This window comes from Protopterus annectens, chromosome 6.part0 (assembly GCF_019279795.1).
Source record: "Protopterus annectens isolate FY-2018-M chromosome 6.part0, PAN1.0, whole genome shotgun sequence".
NCBI classification, from domain to species: domain Eukaryota; kingdom Metazoa; phylum Chordata; order Ceratodontiformes; family Protopteridae; genus Protopterus; species Protopterus annectens.
The window spans coordinates 20,798,385-20,820,596 of record NC_056737.1 but is presented as its reverse complement, the minus strand read 5'-3'; the positions used below and the strand labels follow the sequence as shown (position 1 = coordinate 20,820,596).

At 44.9% G+C, this 22,212-nt stretch overlaps 1 protein-coding gene across 3 annotated transcripts in view; it reads left to right on the top strand.

Annotated features, from left to right (window-relative positions):
• SCFD1 (sec1 family domain containing 1) overlaps positions 1-22,212 on the top strand; it is a 3,579,547-nt gene that overhangs the window by 199,027 nt on the left and 3,358,308 nt on the right. The window lies entirely within an intron of this gene.

Sequence of the window (22,212 nt, the reverse complement as noted above, 5' to 3'; positions counted from 1 at the left end):
TTGGTATGGATAATGCTACACTCCAGTCTGTGAGCCATCTCATAAACCTGTGTATGCATCTTTAATGTACTTGGTAAGCACACACATATGGAAGATAAAAATCCAACAGTAACATATCCCAACTCAGTTTGTTGAGCTACACTATTTAAAAAATCAGTACTACTGTATAATCTTGTGAACTTAGTTGTTCTTCCATTGCCTTTCGAACAGGAATGTCTCTAAAACTAGTGGTTTTCCACTCCAATACTTTTCCCATTTCCCTTGCTTCAGGAAGGAGAGAGATCCTTTTCCAGGATCCAGTAGTAACATTTTCTGGCTGTCAGGGTCCGAAATAACTGATCTTGTGATCACTGGATGGATTTTTTTTTTCAATGAAATGCTTAACAGCCTAACTGAAGAGGGTAGAAGAATTCTGAGGTCCATAATTTTTAAAGCACCACTTGAATCCCCACTGAAAAATCATTTAACCAGGGACTTGAAATGTAAGTGTGCCATCAAGCTCTTATGGTCATCTTTACAGAGTTCAAACACCATTCCGCTTCATTAGGGGGGCATTATCTGTTGTCTGTCAGTGATGTAAAAGGAAAAGTGTACGAGTCTTCAAGCAGATACTGTAAATTGCAATAGTAATAAGTATGCCATGCAGAGCCCATTAAAACATGTTTGTGTTTGATGGAAAGATTTCTTTATTTGTGACATTTCCTAATTACCTCCTGAAAGAGGAGAAAGAAGCAGATGCATCATACCCATAAGTACCTATAATTATGTGAAAAAAATTGCCCTTAAATGCATCAAGCCAAAGACTGGCCATTGATTTGTTGTCCTTAAGGCTGTTATTTAGTTGTAGACCTCTACCTCTCATCATTTCATTCCAAAAGTCCAGCTCTCCTTGTTGTAACAAAAATAGATCTTGTTTGATAGCTTTGTTGCATTATAATCTAGTCAGTGTATTTGGTGTTGGTTTTTACATGTTGCCACATGTTTTTTTGACTTGGCTAAAGCTTTCAGTGGGATTCCTCTTTGAGGTGTTATAGGTAGGTTTGCCACACCAGGATGTGATTGTGATGTGTAATTCATCCTTTGAATCTCTGGCTAATGGGCATCATTCATTAAGTTCAGGCTTTTTTTTTTTTTTTTTGCATCTCCTCTACCACACAGGACCAAGTCCAGTAGCTTCTTTATTTGTACTCAGCCAACCCAAATCATTCCACATTCAAAGGCATTGTGAATTCCTGGGGGAGGTGAGAGCCCTACAGCCTGTTTGTTCTTTTACTGGAATTCTCCATGAGCTTGCTGGTCCTGCAGGACAGCCCGCCTTCTCCCTCAGGGAAAACATTTTCCTCCCCTATAGCAGCTTTTCCAAGCTTTGCTATAGTTATCTTCCAAAAGGCCAAAAGGAGATGCGTCTCTGCATACTGAATTTCCCTTGGCACTCAATGAAACTTGAACATGGTGGCACAGGCTTGATAAACTTGAGCTCCATGGGGTAAAAACAAAGTGCACTCACTAGTTGTTGCCTATTTTGTGATCCAGAGTTACCTTCCTCCCCCACAGGATGAGTTAGTCAGCAGTGGATGCTCAGTGCCACCCTCTCCATCCAGTTTCTACATGCATCCAAGCTGCTATTCTGACTCAGGTTGCAGGCAGACTTTGAGCAGTAACTTCAGCAAGGGATAAGAGAATACAATGCAAAACTGAAGGCACGTGGGATGACGCTGAGTACAGATAATGGATGTCCTTCTATTCAGTGTTGCAGTAATGTCTTTGTATTCATTGTTGCAGTATTCTTTACTTATGGGTTGTATTCCGCCCTACGACTTGACATCTGGTCAGTATACAAAAGCTTCAAGCTACTTGCCAGTACGTGGGACTTCGCACATTTGCTTTGACCACATTAGCCATAAAAGGACGTCTGCACATACCATCTTCAGAACCTTTCTGCCACCATTCGGAAGGTTGACTTCTACATTCAGTCTGCAGTTGGATTTCGTACGTGTGTCACTACCAGCTTCAGATAAGTGCCCTGTTGGGGATTTTATTCTTTGTTACTGCCAGCTCTTTTGTTCATAGTATCCAGGAAGGACAAGCTTAGGTGTGGAAGGCAGATTCCACATAAAGATAGCCAGGAGCTCTGTCTTTTCTGTTTAGAGCCTAGTCACGACCATTGATCCTGTTCTGTCAGGCCTTTGTGCCTAAAACTTTACGTAGCCGACTTTTGGCTGTTAATTTGTATCTTGAGAGTCAGTGGCTCAAATGTCTGGCAGGAGATGTTATGGAGGGTGCCGGGGGTCCTTCAGTTGAGTCGAGTTTGAAGATAAAGGGGAGTAAGCTGGAACCTAAATCCTCTTCCTTTGCACCTTCTACTTCAGATGTACACCTTGAGGTTGGTGAAGACCCAGTGGTACGGTCAGAGGTCGGATCCACTTCTTCGGCAGGTACCTCGGTGGAAGCTGTTAAGGGAATGGATCCCAGCACATCCGAGGCTTTGCAGACATCCTTTTTGGGTGACATATGGCAACCACTGTTTGTGGTGCTGAAAGACTCCCTTGATGTTTCTGCTGAGCTGATCTTATGACTAGGGATCTGGCTTTGTCTGCCATTAGGCCTTCATTGGGTTCCTCTTCTTATCGTCTCAACCAGAAAGACATGTTAAGAAGAAGCAAAAGACCAAACATCCTAATGTTCCTTCCTCTCCTTAGTCGGATTGGGAAGCCTTTTCAAGGGTCCCATTAAGGGCTTGATGGCCTTGAAACCTTCTTCCCCTCTTCCTCTACCGTCTTCCTCTTCTTCTTCTGCAGTTCAAGATGCTGGGTCTCGGGTACCTGTTTTTGATTCTGAGGATTCCTCCTCCCCTGATGATGACTCTTTGGCATATTCCCTCTCAAATTGCGTCTCCACTGGAATGTGCTTCTGCTGAGGAGGAATCTAATGGAGGGGATTCTGCTCAGGATGAAATGTCATTTGGACAAACTATTGACAAAATAAGGGAATTCTTCAGATTAAATTCATCCCAGATTTGTGAAGAACAGAAAAACACCTTGACCTCAGGTTCCATCACCCTCTGCAGTTCCTCCTATTCTTCCAGCTTTCCTAGATGCTTTTGCTTCCTCCTCTAAAACTCCATACAGTCAGGCTCCTACCCCCAAGCGGCCTGATAGATTCGATAAGGTACCTGATGACTGTAAGTTTCTCTATAAGTGCCCCTCTGCAGATCCAGCTGTGATCTCCATAGCCCCAGGCAAGTCTTCTCAGTTATCCCTTTCTGCCAAGCTCCTCCCATCTGATAAGAGAGCAAAATTCTAGAGAGACTGGGTAAAAAGATATACACCTCTTCTACTTTAGCTATCAGAGCTATTAATTACCAGATGCACATGTCTAGGTACTCTTTAGATTTGCTTTCTCAAGCTTCACAGGCTTTGTCTTCTTTGCCAAACTCTGAGATTAAATCTTAGGTCATGTCACTTTTGGCTGCATCCTCCCAGGTAGCCAGACATTCTGTAAAGTGTAGCTATGATGCTATAGTGGCATCATCTAGAGCTGCTGCTTCTGTGCTTAGGAGGCATTCCTGGTTGAGACTTCAGCCGCTACCTGACAAAATTAAGGCCAAGTTGTTAGACACCCCTCTAGATAAGGCTGCTCTTTTTGGTCCAGCTGATGCAGAGTTATTTAAGGGTCTGAAAGAGAAGGGGAAGGAACTTCAGGATCTTAAGCACCTGTTTGTTTCTCCAGTCCCTAAATTTTATAGAAATTACCTGGTCAAGACATCTTTTGTAAGGAGACCTGAGCATACCTCCACTGCTTCTTCTGCTGCTGCCAGGTCAAATAAATCTTCCAGAAGACCCCCTCAGTCGAAAACATCTTCTTCAGCTCCTTTTTCTCAGCAGCCCTTTCAGGCCAGACCAAATTCTCTGTGACTGTCAGTGTTATCTTCCAAGTCATACGTCTCTTTCTTCTCTTTCCTTTCCAGTCTGGACAGGGATCACTCAACATGCCTGGGTTCTGCCCATTATCCAAAAGGGATACTTTATGACTTGGAAATATCTCCCTCCTATCATGGAGATTCCTCATCCCCCCTCCAGTCAAATACAGTTTTTTTCCAGAGATCCTTTCTCAACTGCTGTCTCAGGACACCATACAGGCAGATCCTTGGGATCAGAGGGGCAGGGGGTTTTACTCAAGGATGTTTCTGGTCCCAAGAAAGGATGGTCCTTGGAGACCAATTCTAGACCTCTCCCACTTAAGTACTTTCCTGCTGGTTCCCTCCTTTCGGATGCTATCCCTGCAGTCTCTTTTTGCCTCTCAGTTCACCTCAGGTCTTCATGGCTTCCCTGGATCTCAGAGATGCTTACCTGCTTATCCCTGTCCATCCTCTGTACAGAAAATACTTATTTTTCTTGGTGTGTTATTTGCACTTTCAATTTTCTGCCTTGTCTTTTGGCCTTTCCACTGCCCCAGGGGTGTTCACAAAGTGTCTGGCTCCTGCCATTGCTTTCTTGAGGGTCCAGGATGTTCAGGTTTATCCCTACCTGGATGACCTTCTTTTCCTAGCAAGCTATTCACAGTCAATTTAAAACAATCCAGTGTGACCCCATCTCAGGATCACATTTTCTTGGGGTGTGGGTTCTGGACAGATTTGATGATGTTTTTTCTACCACCAGACAAGGCTCACTCTCTCACTGGTTACATAGAGACACTTCTCACCCTTCCTTCCATCTCATCCAGAGAATTCCTGAGACTCCTAGGATTCATGGCTTCCATGATTCCCATGTTGCCCTTTCCAAACTCCACATGAGAAAATTTCAGTGGTTTCTAAAGGCCACCTGGTCCCAGCATGCTCAGCCAGTAGATGCTGTGATTCTCCTTCTTCCCTGTCTGAAAACAGAGCTCCGCTGGTGGATTCAGCAGCTTTGTCGAATCCAGGTGGTCTCCTTCTCCTGCCCCTGCCTTCTCAACAACTCTTCACCGATGCTTCAGACAAGGCCTGGGTGGGGGGCAACTTTTGCTTTCAGGAAGGTTCAGGGCCTATGGTCTCCATCTCAGAAGAGAGAGCACATCATCATCAGAGCAGTAAGCACTCTGCTTCTAGCTCTGCAAGTTTTCCATCCTCTTTTCAACCTGGTCCACTGAAGATCCTTACAGACAACACCACTGTCCTCTGGTACATAAACAGGGGGGGTACCAAACCTTACCTTCTGCACAGGCTAGCAATGAAGGTATGGGAGTTAGCGATCCAGTGCAAGGTCAGTCTTCATGCTTTTTCCCCTACCATCTTCTTAAAATTCTGTGGCAGACACTTTAAGCAGATCCATGACACAATCCCATGAATGGCAGCTTCACAAGGATGTGTCTCTGGACCTGATACATTGGTGGGGTACTCCTCATCTGAATCTATTTGCCTCCTCTCATAACAGACAGCCTCACGTACACTGACAACCCTCTCCTCTTACCTCCCAACACTCAGACATGCGAGAAATGCACTTACATATCCAAATTGGAAGCCACACACTCTCCAGCCAAGACCGGAATAGCTGGTCAAGAGGAGAAGGTCAACACTTGCACCACACCACATGGAACACATAGCCCTCCAGAACATGCACCAGCACTGCCTTCACATAAAAACACAAACCACACACCTACCTTCACGGAGGCTCTCAATAAAAGTCTACCCAAGCAGCAGAGACCTCCAAGGCAGAAACGCACTTGACCACCACAACTCAGCTCTAATCACGAGACACACAACTCTCCTAAACAGTGTGCCACTCAACCAAAGCCCCTAAGGCAAAGCAGCATGCCCAACACACTAGTCATAAGTGACTTGATAGTGAGGCACACTGATGTCCCACTCACTAGGTTGAATAAGGAGAAAGTAACAGTCAGCTGCCTGTCAGGATCCATCACATAACGCATGCACTCAGGTCCCTCAACAGGTACAAATATGACTCTGTCATTGTACATGTGGGTGTGAATGATCTGAGATGTACCTCCCTGGACTACATGAAAAGAGACATGGAGGAGCTCTCGAATTATGTAGCCCAGGTGGGTATGACCCTAGCCCTGAGCAGCATCCTACCATCACCCAGAATTATACCACAGTACAAGCAGAAGATGATTGACTTCAACAATTGGCTAAGTTTCTGGTGTCATTCTAAGGGAATCCAGTATCTGTGTGCCTGGGATGACAGACCTCAATGCTTTGCCAGAGATGGCCTGGATCTGTCACCCTGTGTTTCCAGATACTGGCCAAGGCTCTTTCCACCCCTATAGTGCCTTTTTAGGCGGTGTTCCAGAGACCAAATTACTACTGTAACAGCTGTAAATAAATGCAATCTGAGGGTCATCCTGCTCAAAGCTAGAAGCCTAAATCTCAAAATGCACTCACTTGAAGCACTCCTTAAAATGGAGAACATCGACATTTGTGCTGTAACAGAGACCTGGTTCAAGGCAGCAGAAAGCACCCCTGTACTATCAGGCTATAACTCATTCCACACCTTTCAGCTCCAGAACTTGGACCGAAGCTCCAAAGGCGGTGGTGTTTCCATATTCATAAAGGATGCGCATACCTCCAGACTGGTAGCCCAACATAACGTATCAGAAATACTTCGGGTGCAGCTAACATTGGGTAAGACAGCGATTCAGGTCGTAGCCTGCTATAGGTCCCCAACCATGTCCCAAGACTCACACTCCACGTTCCTAAGCAACATAGAGATATTAGGGCCCAACGTAACACTCTGTTACTAGGCGACTTAACTACTCCTCCATTAACTAGAAAAAGTACTCATGTACCAATACACTTGCCCAACATTTCCTGGAGTTCATTAATTCCAGTGCCCTGGACCAGCTCGTTCTTACGAACTTAGAGGTAGCAACATCCGTGACCTGGTCATTACTAACATGGGCGACCGTTGCTCTACACCCATAGTCAGCTCCTCTCTGGTTATATTCGACCACAAACTAATCACCTTAGAAATCTACCCCCCTCCCCGTAAAAGTAACCACCATGAAAAACTTCTCCAAAGCTAACTTTGGGCTCCTAAAAACAAAGGTGGCTAACTTCATGGCACCCATGCAAATGCAGAAGAGGTTTTTATAACAGCCGAATCATACATCAATGCACTGTGCAAACACGTACACAAATGCATGGATCTCGCCATACGCAATAGAACCAAGACGCTCTCCTCCAAAAAAGGAAGCCAATCTGGTGGTCCCCTGCCATAAACAATCTCTACGACAGAAGGAAGAAACTGATGCGGAATAAGGTGAAGTCCCAAGACTGGAAAAACTCCCTTATCAGCCTCAACAAAAAGTTGAGATTCCTCATCAAATCCTCAAAAGCTAACTATGAAAACAGAGTTACAGCAAATAGTAAAGACAACCACAAGGCTTTCTATACTTATGTAAAGAATCTCCACGGCAATACCCTGATTTGCTCTGAGCTACTGCACAATGGAACCTCCTAAACCGAGCCAACAGATATTGCTAGTGTACTGGCCGACAGATTCAGTGCCAACCCCCCCCCCCCAAAGGATCAATCGCAATACCAGTAGATTGCCAGGCACCCAGTATTACTGCTGCACAGGTTAAACAGCACTGTCGAAGGCCAATAATACAGCTTCTGTGGATCTGACAATATCCCTGGCTGTGTTCTACATGAACTACAGAGTGAACTGGCACCTCACCTGTGTGCCCTAGTCAGTCACAGCCTCACCTCAGGCTTTGTCCCTACAGAGTGGCACACTGCTACAGTCATCCCTTTCCACAAAGGAGGAGTAACTACAGACCCTGGGAACTATCGCCCTATTAGCCTGATGAGCCTGATATGCAAAGCTATGGAACGCATCATCATGGACCTAATAAACAAGGATGTAGGGAATCTCCAAACTCTGGATCCCACACAGTTTGGTTTTGTGAAGGATAGATCATGCCTGCTCAACTTGGTTGATTTCTTTGAGTCAATCACCAGAGCTGTGGAAGAAGGCAAGGTGGTTCATACAGCCTACCTTGACCTGGCCAAGGCTTTTGATACCATTCCCCACTCAGGAGTCATAGAAAAACTCACCAAGCTAAGTATCCACCCCTATATCAATAGGTGGGTTGCAAACTAGCTCACAGAAAGAACCCACAGTGTGAACGTAGCTGATCCAAGTCAGACTGCTGACTGGTCATGCGTCGAGTCCCACAGGGTTCGGTCCTGGGTCCTTTCCTGTTTGGTATCTACTTCTCTGAAGTCCAGGCCAACACGAAGGGACTCTGGCTGACCAAGTTCGCAGATGATTGCAAGTTGGGAGCTATTATTAACTCCCCAAGTGATGACATCCTACAGAATGGCTTCACTGAGACCGACTGGTGTCAGAACTATAGCCTTAAGCTCAATGGCAAAAAATGTCGTCATCCCCTTTGGGAAGAAAAACTGGTTCCCATGAATTACCACATTGGTGGTAGTCCACTGAACACAGAAGATGTTATAAGAGATCTGGGAACACAGGTTGACAGCAACCTCTCTTTTGACCACCACATTGCCAATGTGGTCAGAAAGTCCTTCTATGTGGCACATCTCTTTACTAAGGGTTTTGTATCCAGGCGGAAAGAGGTCATTGACTCCCTTTACTCTTCCGTCATTAGGCCAGTCATCGAGTACAGTCTCCCATTTGGCATGTACCTCACTAGACACCTGCAACAACTGGAGAGGCCGCAAAAGTACCTCACAAAGAGGATCCTAGGCCTTAAACACAAAATACTCCAACTCTTCTCTGTCTCATATCACCTACTTAGAGGCGCTCTCTGCTTGACTTACAAAGCCATGTCTGACCCGGCTCAATTAGAATTGCTACATCTAAAGAAATCCCAATCCCTCCGCACCACACGCTGCAGAGACCTCAACCTCATTACCACAATCAACAGAACATACTGGAGGGACAGGTTCATAACCCAGAGACTGCCCATGCTATGGAATAGACTTCCCATGCATGTCGAGTAGAGCACATCGCTGACCCTCTTCAAGGAAAATCTTGATGAGTGGATGGGAATCATAAAATTCACCCTGGGGATAACTCCAGTGGCTCTACTTGACAGAGGCACTAGGAACTAAGGTCAGGTGGCACTATGCCAGGGTAATCCTATGGCTAGGCTTGTAAAGGCCCCAGGGCCATTAGCCTAGTACACACCTATGAACCTTTGTGCCAGAATCCCACAGTCTCTGGCTTGGAAGGTGGATGACCTTTCTTTCTCATGGAAGAGGATGTTTCTTTATGCATTCCCCCCTGCCTTCTCATACAGAAAGTTGTGCTGAAGATTCAGTAGAACAAACCGAAAATCTTGTTGGTGACTCCCTTTTGGCCAAGACAGTATTGGTTCCCTCTTCTGTAGCTCCAGACAAGTGACAAGTGGAGTACCTCAGGATTCAGTCCTGAGACCGCTCTTGTTTGGCATCTACTTCTCTGAAGTACAGGCCAACAATAAGGGACTCTGGCTAACAAAGTTCGCAGATGACTGCAAACTAGGAGCCATTATTGAATCCCCATATGATGTGGATATTCTACAAAAGGGCCTTACAGAAACAGATGCTTGGTGCCAGAGCCATGGGATCAAGCTCAGTGCCAAGAAATTTATAATTATCCCCTTTGGTTTAAAACATGTACCTGTGAATTACCACATAGGTGACAGTACACTAAACAGCGAAAGTGTGATAAGAAACTTGGGGACACAGGTGGACAGTGGTCTTACCTTCGATAACCACATTGCCACAACAGTCAGGAAATCCTCATATGTAGCACACCTCATCACTAAGGGCTTTTCATCCAGAAAAAAGGAGGTCATTGTCCCACTGTACTCCTCCCTCATTAGACCCTTTATAGAATACAATGCCCTGTTTGGTATGTACCTCTCAAGACATCTGCAACAACTGGAAAGGCCGCAGAAATACCTCACTAAAAGAATCACGGGCCTAATCAGATGCCGTGTGCTGACAATCTAAAAAAAAACCCTCCACTTATATTCTGTCGCATATCTTCTACTCAGAGGTGATCTCTGCTTAACATACAAGGCCATGTCAAACCCAGAGCTGTTGGACATCCTACACTTAAAGAAATCCCAATCCCTCAGACACACACTCCAGGGATCTAAACCTTGTCATCACAATGAACAAAACATGCTGGAGGGATAGGTTCCTGACCCAGAGACTCCCCAGAGTCTGGAATAGACTGCCCATACATGTCAAGCAGAGCACCTCTTTGGCCATCTTCAAAAGGAGCCTTGATGATTGGATGGGAGATAGGAAATTCACCCCGGGGATCATGTCAGTTGCCCTGCTAGACAGGGGTCCAGGGAAGTAAATACTGTGGGAAGAAATAGCCAGGGAATTGTTATGGCTAGGCTTGTATAGGCCCTAGGGCCGATAGCCTAGTACCAACCTATGAACCTAGCCAAGGGCCATCATCACAGGTTGCTTCACTGCTTGGATCTGCTCACACAGGACAGGGGATCTCTACTTCTTCCACATCTGTCAACTTTACAACCGACTCTGTGGGTGATCAACTTTTGATCCCTTTCAGGCACCTTTTTTGTTAGGACATGCTTAGGGTTTTGCAGGAGGCCAGGAAACCCAATACAAGAATGTCATTATATTGCCAAATGGAAAATATTTTCTGTCTGGTGCCTTAAAAGAAATCTAGATTCATTTTCTGTACACATTCCTGTTATGCTTTCTTTCTTGTGTGAGCTACTTAACAGTGGCTTATCATACTCTTCAGTGAAAGTTCACTACTCTACTCTTTCTGCTTGCCTGCCACTGTCACCCACTTTAGCTTCCAGATTGGAAGTCAAGCTTTTTTTTAAAGGCGTCCTGCATATTAAGCCTCCAAGGAAGCCCACAGGTTCTGCTTCTCTGAAGTTTTGCACTTGGAAAACTGCTCTTGGTTGCCTTGACTTCTGCTAGGAGGGTTTCTGAGATGCATGCTTTGATGGCATCTCCACCTTTTTTGGTTTTCCACAAGAATAGAGTTTTCCTTGTGAACCAACCCTTCTTTCATGCGTAAGGTTGTGAATTACTTGTCTGTTAATCAATCTATCCAACTGCCTACCATTTTCCTTCTCCTCCATCCTCCAGTGAAAAGGTTTTGCATTTGTTAGATGTGCACAGGCAACTTAGATTTTACTTGGACAAGACTAAATCTATTAGGAAGTCAGATGAGCTTTTTGTCTTTTCATCCCAGGGCTCTGGGTTCACCAGTTTCTAAACAGACTGTCTTCTTGGATTTCTAAGGCTATTGTGTTTTGCTACCATTTCCATGGTAAGTCTTTCCCTGCTTCTATCAGAGCCCATTCCACTAAATCTATAGCTTCTTCATGGGTTTTCTTTAAGGATTTGGACACTAACTCCATTTTAGAGGCTGCTACTTGGTCCTTTGTGCACACTTTTGTTGATAGTAGTCTGTCATTCGACACCCATCAGACCAATGATTGAGTACAACTTTACCAAACATTACAAGCTGGACTCCATTTCTAGGTCCAGAGCAGGGTTTGCAAGGGCTGTTCTCCATGGGTTTGTGGAGAATTCCTCTTTGCAGCCTTGTTCTACTTCCACCTCCCATGGTTCCAATTAAGCTATGGCTCTCTCCATTATGTAAAGAATACTGCAACATTAAATAGAAGGACATAAAGTAGCTGTGTTAAATCATACCATAACCATAGATGTCCTTCTCTTCTATGTTGCAGTGTTCTGTGCCTCCCAGCTTCCCTCTGCATTTTGTCTCTTCCTTGGATGATTTATTGTTGTTGTTTCCTTAAGACTGTTGTTCCTCATGGGGGGCATGCTTGTTCTGAGGGTAGTACATGCAGACATCCTTTTATGGCTGACGTTGTCAAAGCAAATGTGCAACGTCCCACATACTTTTGGTAGCTTGAATATTTTGTATACTGGCTGGACGTCGAGTCGTAGGGTGGAATACAACGCATATGTAATGAATACTGCAACATAGAAGAGAAGGACATCTATAGTTATGTAAGATTTTACACAACTATTCTTTCTGATGGCAATAATTGGGGGAAATCAGAAGAAACTGAGAATTGAAATAGAAGAGAAAATATTGAAACAGATTTACAGCTTAAAGTATCTGGGAGGGATGGTTGAGGAAAAGGGAAGTTTGAATGAGGGGGTCAGACTAGAATCAGAGGTGCTGCAGTCAACTGGCACAGACTGTCATGGGTATTTTGTGCAGAAGACTGCCAAAGAAGCTGAAAAGTAAGGTACAAAACAGTGGTGTGACTGTTTTTGCTGTATGGTGCAGAAACCTGAGCAGCGAAGATGGAACAGTTGAGGAAGTTTAAGGTGATGGAGATCATGTCTGAGACTGGTAGTAGGATGTGCACTGTGGAATAGACTAAGAAATGACCATATCAGAGCAGAAACTAAAGTAGCTCCAATTGCAGAGAAAGTCAAAGAGAAAGATTGCAGTGGATCAGGCACATGTACAGAAAAGCCCATCTGGTGAAGAAGATTTCAGAAGGACAGGAATAAGGCAATAAGAAACTAGGTTGTCCAGCAAAGGAGTGGATAGATTTGTGTGTGAGAGACCTGCGACAGTAAGGCATGAGTGTTGAAGGCTGGAGAATGGCATTGAGTAGAGATAGATAGTGACAGATGACATGACACCCCAACCCCATGTAAAAATTGGTGGGAAAAGGGGGTTGCTGATGATGATGTCTCCGACATAGTCATGGCTTTATCCTTCCATGGCATAGAGCAGCTCCGTTATGAGGACAAGACTTACTGTCTTCAGGATATCTGTGTTTATCCAGAGTTCTGTATTGTATCCCAAATTTGCTGACAGCACAAAAAATAATGCCATAGTATTTGGTATTGATGAATACCAAGTAATTTGGGAGCATTACCACTACATATTTCATAGTTTTACCATCAAAGAATTTGGAGTAAAGCATTTTGGTGCTACTAATACAGATTATTCCTGTGCTGTTGACAGAAGTGTTGCATCAGAAGTGAGTAAGAAACTAGGAACTTAAGTAATCATCTGCAGTTATTCATTTAAAATTAATGTTTCACATGTCATTGGAAAATGATATCTTCTTGTGAAGTCCTTATTAAAAGTCATCATATGTAGGATGCATTTCTTGTTTCCCTTTCTCTTACACTTGTTAGACCTGTTCTGGAGTATATTTTGTGTCTTTTCTACCATCAACATCTACAATACTGCAACAGGTTCAAAAATTCTTCACAAGACAAATTAAGGGGATTGGGAATCAGTTGTACCCTTAAAGGTCAATAGCATCAAGTCTGTGTTGTGGACTGGTCATGAATGACCTAATTAATATGTACAAACGTCCTCAGTAGATAAGAATATCTCACTAGTATGTGCCTGACCTTAGTCTTCGCAGTGGCACAAGGAGCACTGAAAAATGACCAAATGAGTGAGACTTCAGGAATTGATCCAGTTGTAGGGAACACCTCAAGTAGATCTGTTTGCCTACCTTCAAAACTAGACAACTGAACAAACTCTGCTCTGGGACTCCTTACAGGCAGGTTTGGAAAATTAGTAGATTTTCATTCCCATGGACAGGAATATTCCTTAATACAATTCCCCAGTTTCCACTGATATCCAGGGTAATTCTGAAAAATCAGAATTGACTCTCCAGTAATAATTGCGGTGACTCCCCTTTGGGCCAGGCAACACTGGTTCTCCCTTTTTATGGAACTGGCAAAAGGCAATTGCCACAAACTGGACCTAATGACACAATACAGAGAGAGTTTGATACACCCCAGTCTCAAATATTTTATCTAACTGCCTAGATAATTCAAGTCTAATTCCTTTTAGGCACCGCTTTTCAGAGGATGTGCAGCAGGTGCTAATGGAGGCAAGAAAACCTGCTACTAGAAAATCTTGTAGTGGCACATGGAAAAAATGTTATAGTTGATGCCTAGCCAATAACCAGGACCTTTTCAGGGATTATATGCCACTGGCCATTTCAGCATGTATGCCATTGGATCCTCCACTTTCTTATATGTTTTTGGTAAGACAGTTTCTTAAGGGAGTGTAACACACCTGGGACCTCACTGTAAACAGGTTGCTCCTTCCTGGGATTTTAATCTTGTGCTGGAAAAATTAACTATGTCTCCATTTGAAGCTGTACATCCAGAAGAATTTAAGGTGCATTGCATGGTAAACTGTTCTCATTGCTGTCATGGTGGGTGAACCTTGTGTGATCTCACGTAGAGAAAGGGTGTCATTAAGAGCAAATCCCTCATTCATGGTGAAGGTTGATTCAGAGTTCATTTTGAATCAAGCCATCAGTCTTCCAGTATTTTATCCAGATTGTCAGAACCAAGGAGAGAAGGGATTCTACATATTCTAGATGTGCCTAGACAGCTCACATAGTATCTTGACAGAACTAAGTCCTTTAGAAAAGGTAATCATTTGATGTTAAGTTGTCAATCTCGCCTTCATTCTTGCTGGATGGGTTCGGAGCCGATCCTCGGCTCCGACTCGGCACTAGCTTTAGCTCGAGAACTCCTTTTACCAGCTCGAGGCAACCCTATATCCCATGATGCAAGGCGGAACTACCTCAGATCTCGTTTGCCGCTTAGCGAAAGAGGTCTCCTTTGCCAGCTGAGGTAAGTTTTTCTTGTTAAATAAGAAAAAAGTTAGTTAGGGGTTTAATTTCCCTTCAGTGTTAGGTTAGCCTGTATTTAGTACAGCCCACCCTATTCCCTTCCTTTTTTAAACTTTTAAAATAGTTTTTTCAGTGAAAGTTTTTAGTCAGGCCTAGTTCCCCAAGTTATTCCCTTCCTGTGTGTCTGTGTAGGGATTAAGTTGTGTGTTTGTGGGGACTGTTTGTGTATATCCTTTTAGGATGTCTAGGGAAGGCAAGGTCTCAGGCTTCAAGAAGTGTGACCAGTGCTGTCAGAAAATGTCCCTGACAGACGGTCACACTTCTTGTGTGTATTGCCTGGGGCCTTTGCACCTGCAGGACTCCTGTGCGTTGTGTCATGCCTTTAGCCAGCGAGTCCTGCAGGAAAGGAGGAACAAACTGATCCTCCGAGGTTTGTTGAAACCTGAAGGTTCTCCTCCTAAGCAAGGGGCAGGAAAACCTCTAAAGCCACCGAAGGCTCAGGCTACAGTGTCCAAGCCTCCTCCGGTGGCTCGGCTCCGTCGGAGCCGATATCGCTCGGCTGGAGCCGATGCTTCTTCTGCCAGAGTAGTGGGTTCGCGCCGGCGGCTCCGATACCCTGACTACTGTTATTGCCTTGTCGGCTCGGCTGGAGCCGACACTTTATCAACATCGGAGCCGAGAGATCCTCGGCTCCATCTGGGGATTCAAGGGACTTCGGCTCCGATGGCTCCGGCCCATAAGAGATCGGTCCCCTTCCGATACTAGTATTCACTGCTCCGGGGTCTCCTCTTTGTCGGAGCGGAGCCATCGGAGCCGATCTTGAGATCTTCCAGGCTGTCTGACCACGATTTGGAGAGGGTGGTAGCAGGCTGTTGAAGTCTCAGGCACTGGCCCAAATGCTCCATAGCCCGTCTCAACAGACTTGGCTACAGCCCCAATTCTTGAGATTCCTCCTCCGACTCCACACCAGAGTTCGGGCGGAGCTTCTTGGGACAGCGACTGTTCGATGCCGGAGCCGATACATTCTTCGGCTCCGTCATCGACTCGATCTCCTCCTTGAGACTTTCCTTGGAGGGATCGGTCGCCGGGTTTCCACTGTCGGCTCGAGGGCTAGTGGCATCGGACCCTTGTCGGACCCAGCTCTCCCTCTCGGAGCTTGACTTTGGTAAGCTCGGCGCCCGACATCGACCTCGGAGCCTTCTCTCTCCTTGGAGCCGACCATTCCTGTTTCTTGGGCGGTGTGTTCAGGTCTCGGGAGAGGAGCCTTTGAGGTGATGAGGAGTGTCCTGGCCTCTGAGCCTGGTCAGCGGTCTATCCCTCTAGCTCCTCCCTCATCAGTGCCTGCAGAAGCCTCTTGCCAGCCTCTTGCTCTCAGGCCCAGGGATCCATCGCCCCAGGTTTCCCCCACTGGGAATTTCCTCCCTCTTCCGAGGTTTCTCCTGACCCTGCAGGGGAACCCCTCGAAGAGGGCGTAAGAGGAAACACACAGACTCCCTGAGTCTACTACATCTGATACCGACTTAGATGAGTCGGAGGGTTCCCCACGGTCCCCCTCTGAGGATGTCTCATTTCAGACATCCTTGAGCTCCTCAAACAGAGGGGGAATTGGCCCTCCATTGACCCCTCAAGGATGAGTCGGTATACCTGGAAGCTTTGGATCCCGACCCTCCACCTCCTGGGTGTCTCCGCCTTCGACCCACTCATGCAGGTAGTGGCTCGGAGGCGTGCTCCAGATTCTGTGGAACCTGTCCCCAGGAGACCATCAAATTCATCACGCCCTTCGGACAAACAGTTCCTGTCCAAAGGTGTCTCTGTGGATGCTATGGTGGTGGCGTGGCCACTAAGAAGGAACTGGCAGATCCTTCAGTACCTGTCCATCCTCTAATAAGGATTCTAGGACCATGGACAGGTATGGAAGCGGATGTTTTCTTCAGCGACCTTTGCAATGCGTCGCTGAATTACCTTTGTCACTTCACCAGGCTTCAGCGAGATATTCTCAAGGAACTGGGAGAAGTAGTCCAGGATCCTTCAGCTGCTGGGGCTCAGGAAAAGATTGCCTCTCAGCTAGCTATCCTGAATTCGATATCTAACTCCTCCATGCGGCTCATATCTTATGCAGCCGATGGAGCGAAACAGGGCCGCAGGCACAGGTGTTGCTCTTAGATGCCAAGCCTGGATGCGGCTGTGTAATTTTGCGGACCCCTTTAGGCGTCCTTCACCAACACCCCCTTTGACGGTTCGGCTTTGTTCGGACCTCAGGTGAAGGATACTTTGACCAGATGTGAACAAGACGGTAAAACTCTTTCTGCCGTTGGGGTCCAGTTTTCCACTCCTTCTAGACCATATCCGAAGCGTCAGAACGGGGGCAAGATGTGGTTCCGTAAAGCCCAAGGAGCTACACGGACACACGTGGTCAGTTTACCTAGAGGCAGAGGGTAACAATAATAGACGCCGCCCTAGAGGCAGGGGGTTCCTCAGAACCAGGGCAACAGGGAGCCTCTTCCTGAGAAGCCCTTTCAGCATCCCTGAGGTGTTGCCCGACTGTCCACCCTTGGAGGCAGTCGGGGGAAGAATTTTGCTGTACCCAGTAGCCTGGCAATCCCTATCACAAGAGAAGTGGGTACAGTCGATTATATCCGAGGGTTACAAAATCCCCTTCGAAAGGTTTCCCGTACCTCTACAATCCCTTCCAGACATCTCACCCGGTCAAAGGGATTTGGCAAAACAGGAAGTTTCAAAACTCCTGGGAAAAGAGCCATCCAAACAGTGCGGCAGACCAAGTAGGATCCGGCTTCTACTCAAGATTCTTTTGGTCCCCAAAAGGACGGGAGATTGGAGACCAATACTAGACCTAAGCAGACTAAACAAGTCTGTCAAGAAGGCAAGATTCCGGATGGTCACGCTGCAATCCATTCCTGCCCTTTCTGGGCAAGGACAACTGGATGTGCTCGATAGACCTTCAGGATCGCACTATCACATAAAGATTCACAGACGGCTCCAGAAGGTTTCTCCGCCGGCTGGGAGCCAGTCATTACCAATTCAGAGCACTGCCCTTTTTGGCCTCACTTCAGCCCCCAGAGTGTTCACCAAATGCATGGCGGTGGTCACAGCTCACCTGAGGCGTCGAGGATTCCAAGTGTTTCCTTATTTGGACTGACTGGCTCCTCTCCCGCCACCTCCAGGGATCAGCTTCTTCGGTCCAGAGACTACACCTTACAGCTTTGCAGAGTCTAGGAATTTGGTGAATTTGAAAAAATCTCTCTGCTGCCTTGCCAATCTATCACCTTTATAGGCAGAGTTAAATACCGTCAAAATGTTAGCCAGGCTAACAAATCAAAGGATTCTGGACATCCAGAAATTTGTTCAGCTTCTGTTACAAAGCAACAAGGTCGAAGCCAGGTTTGTCTTGAAGGTTCTAGGCCTAATGGCTGCAGCCATTGTTCTTCTTCCACTAGCTCGCTTCCACATCGTCTCCTGCAGTGGATGTTGTTCACGCAGTGGTCGTACCATCTGCCCATGAGACCACGAGATCTTAGTGACACAGTCTTGCAGGGCTCATCTCGATGGTGGGTATCTTCCCTCTTCTTCAGCAGGGCCGACCATTTGTTCCCCTCCTCCAGTTGCCACAGTCACCACGGATGCCTCTCTGATTGGGTGGGGGCATTATCAGGGCAGGATGGTCCACGGACGTGGCAACCCATAGAATACCACCTGCACATAAATGTCCTGGAGATGAGAGCAGTGCTTTTAACGTTGCAAGCCCTCGGACTTTCTTCCCACAGGGACTATTGCAGTACAGACGGACAACATGTCCGTGGTCTGGTACATCAACAAACAGGGCGGAACCAGGTCCTATCCCTTATGTCGAGAAGCTCTCAGACTTTGGCAATGGGCGATCTCTTCTCAGCGGTTCTGATAGCAACGCACATCACCGGCAGGTCCAACCTATTGGCGGACAGGCTAAGCAGATCTATTCTGATGCCTCACGAGTGGTCTCACAATCAGTCTGTAGTGGATCAGATTTTTTCTGAAGTGGGGCACCCCTTGTTGCAATCTTTTCGCTACCCTCAAAACAGCAAGTGCCCAGATTACTTCACACTATTTCCTCTTCCAGGCCAACCCTTGAGAGACTCTCTAACCCAGGATTGGCCTCGGGACTTCTTTATGCTTTTCCTCCCTTCCATTGATTCCACAAGTCATTCAGAAAGCCACCGTTTTGAGAGCCAAATTGATCCTCATTGCTCCATATTGGCCTCGACAAATTTGGTTTCCGTCTCTACATCATCACCTTCTGGTGCAGCCCTGGCATCTGGACCCAGTTCGGATCTTTTGATCCACCAGTCGGGTCAGCAGCACCGAGCCATTCATTCTCTCAACCTCACTGCTTGGTTGCTCCACTTCCTTCCCTAGCCAGGCTACCAATGATTTCTGACTCAGTCAGAGACATTTTAGTGTCTTCTTTAAAGTCGTCCACTAGAACTGTTTATGCTAGCAAGTGGCGGCGTTTTCTATTTGGGCAAACGCCAGAAATATTGATCCTTTCACGCTCCTATACATTCTGTTTTGGATTTCCTGGGGAGGTTTTTCATTGGGATCGTCATCATCTACAGTCAAAGTACAAATGGCTGCTATTTCCAAATTTCATGTTGGCTTGCAGGACAATAACATCATGTCTCATAAGTTATGCAAAGCCTTTTTGAGAGGAGTTTTTCTCCTAAAACCGCCTGTGAAACATCCTCCTCCGAATGTGATCTAAACTTAATGTTGGCATCCCTAATTCTACCTCCTTCCGAACCGTCTGCTCGTGTTCTTTAAAGTTATTGACATGGAAAACTATATTTTTTGCTGGCTGTTACCTCTGCAAGAAGAGTTTCTGACATTCAGGCCCTCTGTATTCGTTCAATCTTATCTGGTGTTTCACTTAAGGATAGGGTTTCTGTCAGAACTAACCCTTCCTTTCTTCCCAAGGTTGTATCTCAAGCCAATATTAACCAATCTATTGATCTACCAGTTTTTTCCTAACTATTCTGACAGAGCTGAACAGAAGCTACATTTTTGGATGTTCACCGTCAGCTCAGGTACTACTTACATAGGACTAAACAAGTTAGAAAATCAGACCAATTGTTTGTCTCCTATGCAGGAAACAGGTTGGGTCTTCCAGTATCTAAAGTGACCTTATCTAGATGGTTGACTTCCACCATTTCCTAAAAAAAAAAGGGTTTTTTTACCCTCTTCCCTTAAAGGGCAAACCCCAACCCCCATTCTTTTTCCTAATGTCCAGGCTTTTATTTAGGATGTACTCTAAGGGGCAAAACTGCTACTAGAAAATCTTGTAGTGGCACATGAAAAAAATGTTATAGTTGATGCCTAGCCAATAACCAGGACCTTTTCAGGGATTATATGCCACTGGCCATTTCAGCATGTATGCCATTGGATCCTCCACTTTCTTATATGTTTTTGGTAAGACAGTTTCTTAAGGGAGTGTAACACACCTGGGACCTCACTGTAAACAGGTTGCTCCTTCCTGGGATTTTAATCTTGTGCTGGAAAAATTAACTATGTCTCCATTTGAAGCTGTACATCCAGAAGAATTTAAGGTGCATTGCATGGTAAACTGTTCTCATTGCTGTCATGGTGGGTGAACCTTGTGTGATCTCACGTAGAGAAAGGGTGTCATTAAGAGCAAATCCCTCATTCATGGTGAAGGTTGATTCAGAGTTCATTTTGAATCAAGCCATCAGTCTTCCAGTATTTTATCCAGATTGTCAGAACCAAGGAGAGAAGGGATTCTACATATTCTAGATGTGCCTAGACAGCTCACATAGTATCTTGACAGAACTAAGTCCTTTAGAAAAGGTAATCATTTGTTTCTTATGTTTGGGTAAAGAAGGGCAGCCTCTGTCAAAACAGGCTATTTCCAGATTGTTGTCACTGGCTACTGCCTTTTGTTATCCCCAACATGGTAAACTATTTACAGGCAGTATCAAGGCTCACTCAAAGAGAGCCGTGTCTTCTTTGCTAACGTATTACAAAGGGGTGTAGTATTTCAGAGACATCTACGTAGTCCTTTGTATATACCCTTACAAGGCATTACTGACAGAATTCCTTTTCTAGATCCATGGCGGGCTTTGCTAAGTTTGTTCTCCAAGGTCTTTGAATTTATATCCTCCTTCCTCCTAGGTTGTTTAGGGTTTGGTAGTCAATCCATACAAGTTAAATGCTATTGCAGCACTGGGAATGTAAACATACTATTGCTGTGCAAGTTGCACTTGCCCATAACAATAGATGTTCAAATTCTTCACTGGTGCAGCAGCTGCACCCACCTTACCCTTGTTTTTATATATATAATTACTTTGTTAAGATATAAAATTGAATAGTTCTTGTTTTTGTGGTTCAGGATGAGTATGCTGCTGCTTAAATTTTGGGCAAGAAAATGTGAAGACGTTTCACTCTGACTTCTGATTTTTTATCCACAGGGATGCCCAATCAACAGTTGGAGTGAAGGAGGTGGAGATAGCCAGAGCTTTTAGAAGATGGCTTGCTGTTGTGTCTTGGGCAAGACAACCCATATAAATTAAAGGCTATAGTACTGTGACACACTACAGCATCATGCTGCAGTTGTAAACAAGCTTAGCCACAAGATTTTCCTCCATGATACACAGAGGAAGTGATCCAATAGATCCCCTATTGAAAAGAGTAGAACTTTATTATCAAGCATGCATATTCATACAACCTATGTAAAACAACTTATACTTCATGAAGAAGGAAATTAATGTCAGTAAAACTGAAAATTAAATGTAGTAGGAAAGAAAACTGATACAGAAAAAAATTGAATATGCATTCAAACCTACATACAAATATTTCAAGCACAGGCATTAATGCCCTTCTAGCCTGCCAATATACCAAAACATTTGTTCCCATAAGAAGTTTTCAGGACGTTCTTAAAAAATGTCTAAACTGTTTGCTTTAGTACAATTTGATAGTCTATTCCATGCATCAGCTGCTGTTTCAGAGAACCAATTAGTGCACTTCTCATTCCTATGCGATCTTCCACATAGGTTGTCTGATGACTCTCTACTACTTTCTGATAACCCCAAAGGTAGTGGTCTCTAAATGCCCTATATAGTTGAATGTGATCTCCTCTTGAACATCTATATTAGTCACTGTAAAAGTTCAGATATTTTAGTCTTTCATAATAACTTAAATTTTCTCATCCATGGATGCCCTTGGTATATTTATGCTGTACTCTTTCCAGTTTACTCATGCTTATTGTGTTATATAGTTTCCATATTATTATTCCATAGTTACGTTTGGGTCTGATATATTTAATGAACAATAACTTCATAATTTCTGATTCCCTAGACTTTATAAATCTTTTTATACAACTTATAGTTCTATAACTATCATTACCCAATTGATTGATATGACTAGAATAACTCAAAGCTGGATCTACCCTTATACCAAGACCTTAAATGAATCTGCAGTTTCAGTCACTGTATGCTGTATTAAATATTCACCTTTCAGTTTGTCTCCCAAATCTCATATACTTAGTTTTTGATATATTTATCAGCATATTGTTCTCTTGTGCCCAAA